The sequence below is a fragment of the Macaca fascicularis genome, chromosome 2 (assembly GCF_037993035.2).
Source record: "Macaca fascicularis isolate 582-1 chromosome 2, T2T-MFA8v1.1".
NCBI classification, from domain to species: domain Eukaryota; kingdom Metazoa; phylum Chordata; class Mammalia; order Primates; family Cercopithecidae; genus Macaca; species Macaca fascicularis.
Window position 1 is genome coordinate 101,561,246 of NC_088376.1, and position 8,677 is coordinate 101,569,922.

Here is an 8,677-nt window from a genome sequence, read left to right on the forward strand (position 1 = left end):
CCTCCTGAGTAGCCGGCACTACAGGCATGCGCCACCATGCCTGGCTAATTTTTGTATTTTTAGTAGAGATGGAGTTTCACCATGTTGGCCAGGCTGGTCTTGAGCTCCTGACCTCATGATCCACCTGCCTCAGCCTCCCAAAGTGCTGGGATTATGGCGTAAGCCACCGTGCCCGGCCACATTTAAATAGTTCTTAAAGTTGACTGGGGCAATCCAGCTGCAATGGGATGATACAGAACTAGAGATGAGTAGAGGAGAGCGATCAAATAAGATGAAGACAAAAGCTCAAGGAAACAATGGACTTAGCCCTCACCTGTGGGAGGGGGCCTGTGTATTCAGGCAGGTAAAGACAGTGACACCGTTTACCCCAACTCCCAGGGACTCCTTTCCCACACTTCTCAGTAGCTGCTCCCCCACCATGCAAACACAGCCCCTACAAGCTGCCCTGGTCCCAATAGTAACCTATTTAATAAAATAGTTTTAATCACCTTGATTTTATCAAAAGCATATCTCTTTAATGTTTTTTGTGTGTTGTTGACAAAACTCTGAGATACTCTGGTAAGCAAAGTAAAAACGCTCTTAATCCACCTAACAATAAACAGGTTCCAGTGAAAATTTTTTTTTCTCTTTTCTTTGGGTTTCCTTGAATAATACTTGGATGAAAAATATATAAATATTTGAACTGTTCCCCTCCTGTATTTCTTCTATCTAGGGTAATACAAAGAAAACAAAGTTTGGGCAAACCAGATCAGAAAGATTTGAATGAAAACCTAGCTGCCACTCAAGGGCTGGCCCATATGATCGCTGAGTGCAAGAAGCTTTTCCAGGAAGGAATTGAGAAGGTTGGCTCCTTTATTAAGGATAATGTGAATAGGTACGAAGTCTTAGGCTTGATACTTGTTCATGTCTTACCTGAAGACCTTTTCCACAGCTGGAGATGGTATAAATAGCCAAGAATGTCTTATTTACATATATTATAATGTATCAGCTAGAGTTAATCATGTTTAATGAAATTGTCCCTTTACTTAGAAAGGAAAAGCAGCCGGCGCTGTGGCTCACGCCTGTAATTCTAACACTTTGGGAGACTGAGGTGGGTGGATCACATGAGCTCAGGAGTTCAAGACCAACCTAGGCAACATGATGAGACCTCATCTCTACAAAAAAAAATTTAAAAATGAGCCCAGGCATGGTGGTGTGCACCTGTAGTCTCAGCTACTTGGGAGGCTGAGATGGGAGGATCACCTGAGCCCAGGGAGAGGTGGAGGTTGCAATGAGCCAAGATTCTGCCATTGCACTCCAGGCTGGGTAACAGAATGAGACTCTGCCTCAAAAAAAAAAAAAAAAAAAAGAAAAGAAAAAGGAAAAAAAAAGGCAACAAATTATCTGGAATTGAACTTCTGTATCCACTTCTGAATTTGAGAAACCTGCTTTGATCAATGTAATTCACTTCCCCTACTCTAACTTTCCAAAGAAGACCTTACATGGGAATACGATTTCAGATACATCTATGGAGGTGATCTGTTCATATCCTCATGGTACCACGTGAAGTCAGCATTATAGCCCACCTCTGGCGGAAAGATGCCTGCACTGCTTTAAGGACCAGGCCACTGTTCCTGCCCAGCCTTTTCCACTGATGGGCATTGAGACTGAGTACAGGCAGACTCACCTCCTTTCTGTCTGTCATGTTCCGCACAGGTTCCCAAGGAAATGAGCCGATGTCGTAATTCCTATACTGAACAAGAGCTGAAGCCCCTCACTGTGGAGGCACTCGGGCACCTGGGAAATGATGACTCAGCTGACTACCAACACTTCCTCCAGGACTGGGTGGATGGCCTGTTGAAGAAGTCAAAGAGAAGTTTAAAGACTGGGTCAGCTACTCCACTTCGAAGCAGGCTGAGCTGTCCTATAAGAAGGTAAGGCTTCACCCTGTTGTCAGCTATTTGAGTCCAGGTGTCGAGGCTTGGGTCCATCAGAGATAACATGCTTTTGCCAACTAATCTCTCTGGGGGTCTGTAGCCCACACCCTGCCCTGTAGAGCTGGGCACCCGGGTGAGTCAGATGCCCCTGGTGAGAGTGGAAACCGGGCAAAGGAAGAGTAATTTTCATCCTGTGTAACACTTGGGAGAGGATTTCAACTATTTCTAATGAAGTCCTTTGGCTCCACAGATTCACACTAGACTTCCCTAGAGTTTTGCTAATGGCATTGAGCTGTGGAACATCCTATGACACGCTTTGATTTTTCCATAATTTGGTCAGAAACCCTTTGCACTCTTCTCTGTTCTTACTGTTCTCTTGGCCCTTTAATGAGCAGGGATCCTTAGGGGGAAATTAATTCCAGTTAGGACTAGTAAACCTCTTGAGGGCAGAGGCATCTTGTAAGGCTCAGCAGGATAGGTCCGTCGGAGGTATATTTTGATGCCGCCTGTACCGTCTTGAAAATAAATACACAATGGGAGTAGGTTGGGTGGCCTTGCAGGCTTTGGAAATGAGTGCAAATGTTTTTTTTTTTTTTTTTTTTTTTTGAGATGGAGTCTCGCTGTGTTGCCCAGGCTGGAGTGCAGTGGCACCATATTGGCTCACTGCAACCTCTGCCTCCCGGGTTCAAGCGATTCTTCTGCCTCAGCCTCCCAAGTAGCTGGGACTACAGGTGCCTGCCACCATGCCTGGCTAATTTTTGTATTTTTAGTAGAAAAGATGGGGTTTCACCATATTGGCCAGGCTGGTCTGGAACTCCTGACCTTGTGATCTGCCCACCTTGGCCTCCCAAAGTGCTGGGATTATAGGCGTGAGCCACCACGCCCGGCCAGTGACTGATATTTCTTTATTGCATGCACCCTGATACAGGTCCCAGAAAAACAAAACAAATGTCATCTTTTTTTTTTTTTTGAGATGGAGTGATTCTTATCACCCAGGCTGGAGTGCATTGGTGTGATCTCGGCTCACTGCAAAATCCACCTCCTAGGTTCAAGTGATTCTCCTTCCTCAGCCTCCTGAGTACTTGGACTTACAGGTGCCTGCCACCACGCCTGGCTAATTTTTGTATTTATAGTAGAGACAGGGTTACACCATGTTGGCCAGGCTGGTCTTGAACTCCTGACCTCAGATGATCCACCTGCCTCAGCCTCCCAAAGTGCTGGGATTACAGAAATGAGCCACAGCACCCAGCCCAAATGTCATAATTTTGACCAGAGTTGACAACAGCTTTTGTTCACTTTCTGGCTTGCTCTTAAAGCCTAGGAATAGCAGCCTATTTAAGTCATAGATTTATTAACCCCCCAATATTTATATATTGATTATATTGTTTATATGATTTATATAATCAATTAACATTGATTATACGTGACTAAAATTGTTAGTTTAACAATTTGACTTCAAAACTAGGTGTGTATGGATTGCCTTGGCACTGAAAAATATATCCTTTTTCCAGGTGAGCGAAGGACCCCCTCTGAGGCTTTGGAGGTCAACCATTGAAGTCCCTACTGTGCCAGAGGAAATCTTAAAGCGCCTACTTAAAGAACAGCACCTCTGGGACATAGACCTGTTGGATTCAAAAGTGATTGAAATTCTGGACATACTGCCAAACTGAAATTTACCAGTATGTCCAAAACAGTATGGCACCTCATCCTGCTCGAGACTACGTTGTTTTAAGGTGAGCACTTCCAAATTGTTTTTTTGTGACAAGGATGACTCCATATATGAACCAAGCCTATATGTCACTGATCTTACAAGATGGTATAATTATTTAAAGTAGAAGCCAGGCATATGATGGCTCACACCTGTAATCTCAGCAGTTTGGGAGGCCAAGACAGGAGGATCCCTTGAGACCAGAAGTTCAAGACCAGCCTGGGCAATATAGCAAGACCCTATCTCCACAAAAAATTTAAAAAAATTAGCTAGATGTCGTGGTGCATGCCTGTAGTCCTAGCTACTCGGGAGGCTGAGGCAGGAGGATCCCTTAATCCAGGAATTTGAGGCTGCAGTGAGCTGTGAATATGCCACTGTACCACAGCCTGGGCAACAGAGCAAGACCTTGTTTCTAAATAAACAAAACAAAACATATGCCTCCAGAAAAGTAGTGAACACCTTCAAATATGGAAAACAGATCTACATTTATTCTAGCAATGTGTTCCTCACTGAGAATGGTTTGAACTCCTTGGTAACTGAGCTCAGAAAGAGAGGTGCCTTCCAATGAATATGCTCATTGGTAGCAGATTTTTGCCTCTTTTAGGATAGATTTTCTTGTCAGAAACAGCTAGTGAATGAATAAGCCAGGAAATAACATTTGAATCCCAAGAGAGATGTGATTAAGGCTGATTTATGTGTAATTCATAAATTCTCTCGAGATATTACTGAAAGAAGAATTCCAAAAATCTTTGAGGAAATGTCACGTGGGAAGTCCAGACCTTTTCAAACAGCCAGTGCTCCTTTAGGTGTCTGTGTTCCAAGACATTTGTGAAATAGAAAAAATGGTTTTAAGCTGCACTTCAGATTGACTCTTTTTTCAGAGGAGACTGTCTGAGCACATAAACCCTCTGTAACAGCGGCTCTGTGCAGAGTTCCTCATTCAGGAGTCTTTGTATCGTGTCTTTGTGCATATAATGCTGCTCTAACAGAATGTCACAGACCGGGCAATTGATAATGAACAGATATTTATTTGGCTCATGGTTTTAAAGGCTGAGAAGTCCAAGATCAAGGAGTTGCATCTGGTTGTTTATTTGTTTGTTTGATTTGGGGACATGGTTTCATTCTGTCACCCACGCTAGCGTACAGTGGCACGCTCATGGCTCACTGAAGCCTTCACTTCCCAGGCTCAAGCAATCCTCCCCCCTCAGCCTCCCAAGTAGTTGGGACTACAGGCATGTGCCACCACACCTGGCTAACTTTTTGATTGTTTCTGGTAGAGACATGGTTTCACCATATTGTCCAGGCTGGTCTCAAACTCCTGGGCTCAAGCGATCCTCCTAACTCAGCCTCCCTAAGTGCCGGGATTACAGGCATGAACCACCATGCCCAGCCTAGTGAGGGTCTTCTTAGTGCGTCATCCCATAGTGGAAGGGCAAAGAGAGGGCAAGGGAGAGCAAAAGAGCAAATGTGCAGCTTTAAGCCATTTTTATTTATATATTTATTTATTTATTTTGAGATAGAGGGTCTCACTTTGTTGCCCAAGTTTGAGTACAGTGGCATGATTACAGCTTAAGCAATCCTACCACCTCAGACCCCTGAGTAGCTGGGATTACAGGGGCACACCACCATGCCCGGCTAATATTTTTTATTTTTAGTAGAGATGAGGTCTCACTATGTTGCCCAGGCTGGTCTTGAGCTCCTGAACTCAATCAGTCCTCCCTCCCCAGCTTCCCAAAGTGCTGGGATTAAAGGCGTGAGCCACGGAACCCAGCCTCAAGCTCTTATAATTGGCATTAATCCAGCTCCCATTAGGCCCCACCTCCCAACACTGTTGTGTTAGGTATTCAGTCTCCAGCACATGATTTTTGGGGAACACATGTACACCATAGCAAGTAGTTTAGAGGATGCCATTTACCTAGACCTGGGTCATACAGCACGGCCAATGAACCTGACCCCTCACCCCATTGCAAATAGTGAAGAGTGAAGCACGATTTTAAACTTGGCTTCTATGAAATTGCATTCCGCTTCTGGTTTTGTCTCTACGGAACCTGGAGGACTAATTTACCCAGAGTAGCCTGTGCCCTTTTACTAACCTCTGTGGATCACAATCGGGCTCCTGTGGTGGTTGTGAGGGTTAATGTACTCTTGTTCAGGTATTTGATTGAACCCTGTGGGCCAGGAAAATCCAAACTCACCTAAATGTGCAGAGCTGACTTAAGGTATGTTCTGATTCTGATTTTTTTAATATGGTAAGGGTCATGAAGGAAATTCAGACTTTTTGTCTAATGCAAAGAATGCCTTAAATGAACGCATCATTGTTTCCTGGTGACTTCATGAAGAGTGGTGTTTATAAAGTAGTGTTTCATGTTTGTTTGTCTTCCAGCGACCACTTCCTAATTTGGATCCCTTAGAAAACGTAGTTCTAAAGCAAAGCAAATATGGTAGCTCGGCTGTGAATTCAAAGCCACAGGAAATGGTAGATTTTATGCATTTGAACTAGCAAACAGACGTTTCTCATTTTATTTCCATGCTTTCTAACTTAAATGATGCATCTGCTTTTCTTTCTTTTCTCTGAAAAGTGCACTTCAGCCTGGGCAACAAGTAAGACCCCATCTCAAAAAAAAGAAAAGAAAAAGAAGAAAGAAAGAGAGTGGAGATGAGGGGAAGGAAGGAAGGAAGGAAGGAAGGAAGGAAGGAAGGAAGGAAGGAAGGAAGGAAGGGAGGGAAGACAGAAGAAAGAAGAAAGAGAGAGAGAGAGAAAGAAAGAAAGAGAAAGAGAGAAAGAAAGGAAAAAGAGAAAGAGAAAGAAAATAAAAGGAATGAACAGAAATACAGTAAATATTTGTAAAAACCTAACTGGCCATATTTCAGGTCAGATGACATCAACTCAACATTCTGCCTGCCACAAGACTAAAATGGCATCTCCACCACCTATGACCAGCCCCCACATTTCTCAAGCCAGAGTTGGATAACCTCTTTTGTTTGCTGCTAGGGAATCTACACATCTCCAGACTAGAGATAAAGATGCAGCTGATCCAAAAAGAATGCCTAATAATTCAGACTATTCTTGGCTCACTGCAACTCTCACAGACATTGCTGTTTCAGCAACCACAGCTGTCATTTTGTGGTCTGTTCCTGTCTGTTCCTGTCATTTTGTGTGTCTGTTCCCCTGTCTCTGGTATCATGGCTTCTTTTCATCTTGGTAAGACTGGCCATTCAACAGCAGCATTCAGAGCCCAGAGTCAGCTTTGATGGAAGGAGTTCCTGATCCAGGTTCGGTAAGAGAGGTCTGTACCCGACAGTCAGCAGTAACAATTCTGAGACAAAGACACATCTTCCGTAGTGGTTTCTAGACTTTCGCCTCCAAAGGATCTTTGTTATATTCCTTAACCTGCTCCACCTTTTCCACAGTTTTCAAATATTTCTCATATTACACAGTATAATTGTTCGAGGAAGTAATGTATTCATTTTCTTATTTTCAGTGTGTACACGTATTATTTATAACTGTTAATCAAGGCTAGAAGCCTCTCAGAAAGAAATGTGAAATAACTTCTATTGGCACACAATTTAAGTGTTCTCCGTGAAAAGCAGTTTTCTAAGGCTTTTAAAACTGAAGGCTGTGGGATCTTAAAATCAAAACAATTGAATTAATGGATGTAGTAGGATTGTTACCGAAGCTGGGAAGGGGAGTGGGGAAAAGTGTATATGGTTAACGGGTCCAAAAACAAAATAGTTAGAAGGAATGAATAAGACCTACTATTTGATAGCACAACAGGGTGACTATAATCAATAATAATATAACTTTGCATTTTAAAATAACCTAAAGAGTGTAATTGGATTGTCTGCAACACAAAGGATAAATGCTTGAGGGGATGGACACCCCATTCGCTATGATGTGATTATTTTACATTGCATGCCTGCCTCAAAGCATCTCCTGTATTCCGTAACTATATACACCTACTATGTACTCACAAAAATTAAAAATTAGAAACTTTGTTTTTTTAAATCTCAAGACTGTCCAAGGCCATTCACTTCAACAATCCCAAGTCTGCAGCACAGGGACAGTTCCTGGCTCTCTCAAGCACTCAGCACAGGAGGTGATTAACCAAGGAAATGGGGGATTTAACATCTGTCCCAGAGAAAACAGTTTTCCTTACTTCCGGGGCCAGCAGATAGGATGTATTTTTTTTTCAATAACAAAGATAAGCAGAGCTCTATTTTGTTGCAGTGTTTCAAAACGTTAGCATATAAATAGATCATTAATATCATTCCAAGAAAGCAGGAAATTCTAAGTCACACAGTCTGTAATGATTATTAAAGAAAGAAGAAAATGCTGAAATATCTCAAAGAGCTAGAGAATATTTCACCCCAAGTTGCAGAATACTGAAAATAGAATACGTTTCTGAGCGACCTGATGGAAAGGAAAGAAGATACTAAAATTCTGGAAGAAAGCAGATTTGGCTGGTAAGGCAGGATGAGGGTAAAGCTCTTGATTTGGTGGGGATTTTGGGTTGCTTTTTGTTTTGTTTTAGCCAACCTAATCCCACAAACATTCTTGGATCAGATTAATATTTGCCACCACGGGCATATCCCATAACCCAGTGGCCTTCTACTCTGAGAGACCCAACAGTTCCATCCCTTTTGCATGAATGACTTCAGTGGCTCATTCAGCCTAAGGTCAAGCTGCCTTTCAGAGGACCGGTGGGCATTTAAATTTCAGAACTGCATTTTTTGGTGATTTTTGAACAAAGCCATTTCATGACATAGGAGACCTAATAAGAAAACCATTTCAGGCCGGGCGCGGTGGCTCAAGCCTGTAATCCCAGCACTTTGGGAGGCCGAGACGGGCGGATCACGAGGTCAGGAGATCGAGACCATCCTGGCGAACACCGTGAAACCCCGTCTCTACTAAAAAATACAAAAAACTAGCCGGGCGAGGTGGCGGGCGCCTGTAGTCCCAGCTACTCCGGAGGCTGAGGCAGGAGAATGGCGTAAACCTGGGAGGCGGAGCTTGCAGTGAGCTGAGATCCGGCCACTGCACTCCAGCCCGGGC

At 43.3% G+C, this 8,677-nt stretch overlaps 1 long non-coding RNA gene across 1 annotated transcript; it reads left to right on the forward strand.

The window, feature by feature from the left end:
• The first annotated feature begins 1,695 nt into the window (after nt 1-1,695).
• Nucleotides 1,696-6,317, forward strand: LOC141406909 (uncharacterized). Its single transcript, XR_012431000.1, has 3 exons — nt 1,696-1,913; nt 3,428-3,649; nt 6,204-6,317. It is a non-coding gene; the product is annotated as an uncharacterized lncRNA (long non-coding RNA).
• Nucleotides 6,318-8,677: the final 2,360 nt, after the last annotated feature.